At 33.6% G+C, this 2,096-nt stretch overlaps 1 protein-coding gene across 1 annotated transcript in view; it reads left to right on the top strand.

The window, feature by feature from the left end:
- Positions 1–2,096, top strand: part of HIVEP1 (human immunodeficiency virus type I enhancer binding protein 1) — a 128,116-nt gene that overhangs the window by 74,658 nt on the left and 51,362 nt on the right.

Genomic DNA, 2,096 nt, shown 5'->3' with positions numbered 1-2,096 from the left:
CTTTTTCTGCATCTATTGATATGATCATATGATTCTTATTTTTTAATTTGTTTATGTGGTGTATCACATTAGTTGATTTGCATATGTCGAACCATCCCTGTACCCCTGGGATGAAGCCCACTTGATCGTGGTGTATAATCTTTTTAATATGTTGCTGTATTCGGTTCCCTAGTATCTTATTTCGGATTTTTAAATCTGTGTTCATGAGAGATATTGGTCTGTAGTTTTCTTTTTTGGTGTTATCTTTACCAGGTTTTGGTATCAGAATGATATTGGCCTCATAAAATGAATTGGGAAGTATCGCCTCCTCTTCAGTTTTTTGGAAGATTTTGAGGAGAATACGTATTAAATTTTCTTTGAATGGTGGAATTCACTGGGGAAGCCATCTGGTCCTGGGCTTTTACTTTTTGGTAGATTTTTGATGATTGTTTCAATTTCCGTACTGCTGATTGGTTTATTTAGATTTTCCAGTTCTTCTTGATTCAGTTTAGAAAGGTTGTATTTTTCTAAGTACTGGTCCATTTCTTCTAAGTCATTAAATTTGGTATTATATACTCTTTCATGGTATTCTTGTACGATCCTTTGTATTTCTGCAGTGTCTGTCATAATTTCCCCTCTTTCATTCCTGATTTTGTTTATTTGTGTCCTTTTTTTTCTTTAGTGAGACTAGCCAGGGGGTTGTCAATTTTATTAACCTTTCAAAGAACCAGCTCTTTGTTGCATTTATTTTTTCTATTGTTTTTTTGTTTTGTTTTCAATTTCATTTCTGCTCTTAATTTTGATTATTTCTTCTGCTGACTTTAGGCTTCATTTATTCTTCCTTTTCTGGTTTTTTAAGATGAAGCAGTATTAGGTTGTTTATTTGGGGTCATTCTTGATTTTGGAGGTAGGCCTGTAATGATACAAACTTTCCTCTTATGACCGCTTTTGCTGTGTCCCAAAAATTTTGATATGTTGCACTATCATTATCATTCATTTTTATGTATTTTTTAATCTCTCTTTTTATTTCTTCTCTGATCCAGTTATTCTTCAGTAGTATGTTGTTTAATCTCCATGTATTTGTGGTTCTTTCTGCTTTCTTTTTGCAGTTGATCTCTAATTTCAAAGCATTATGATCAGAGAGTATGTTTGGTATGATTTCAACCCTCTTATATATGTTGAGGCTATCTTTGTGTCCCAGTATCTGGTCAATCTTTGAGAATGTTTTATGTGCACTAGAGAAGAATGTATAAGCAGCTGTTTTGGGATGAATGTCAATTATGTCCAGTTGGCCTAATGTATCATTTAAGGATGTTATTTCCTTATTGATTTTCTGTTTGGATGATCTCTCCATATCTGACAGTGGATTATTTAGGTCTCTTACTATGATAGTGTTTTGGTCTGTTTTTCCCTTTAGTTCTGTTAGTAATTGCTTTGTATATTTCAGAGCTCCCTAATGGGGAGAGTAGATATTAATAAGTGTTAGGTCTTTTTGGTGCATGATTCCCTTTAACATTATGAAGTGTCCCTCAGTATCTTTCTTTACATTTTTTATTTTGAAGTCTGTGTCGTTCGATATTAGTACCACTATTCCTGCTTTTCTGTGAATGCCATTTGCTTAAAATATCATTTTCCACCCTTTCACTTTGAGTTTATATTTGTCTTTGGAACTGAGATATGTCTCCTGGAGACAGCATGTGACTGGGTTTTGTTTTTTGATCCATTCTACAGCTCTGTGCCTTTTTATTGGTGAGTTCAGTCCATTTACATTTAGGGTGATTATTGAAATATGAGGTCTTCTTATAGCCATTTTATCTTTTTTGCTTTCTGGTAGCTCAGTGTTTCCATTGCTTCTTTGTCCTTGTGTTTCTGTTTTCTTTATTTTGGTTGGCTTTTGTGGGTTTTCGCTCTGGTCCTTCTTGTTTTTTATTATATACTTCAATTCTGAAGCTTTGGCATGTGGTTACCATTACAAATATGAAGAGGATAATTATATATATACAGTCGTCCCTTTTCTTCTGCGCATGTCTTATCTCCATTCCCCTTTGTGAATTTGGATCTTTGAATCCTCCCCTTTTCAGTCATTTTTGTTTCAATTTGTTCTTATATATGTTAAT

Source organism: Pteropus alecto, unplaced genomic scaffold, assembly GCF_000325575.1.
Source record: "Pteropus alecto unplaced genomic scaffold, ASM32557v1 scaffold121, whole genome shotgun sequence".
NCBI classification, from domain to species: Eukaryota; Metazoa; Chordata; class Mammalia; order Chiroptera; family Pteropodidae; genus Pteropus; species Pteropus alecto.
This window is presented reverse-complemented; position numbering and strand designations above follow the sequence as displayed.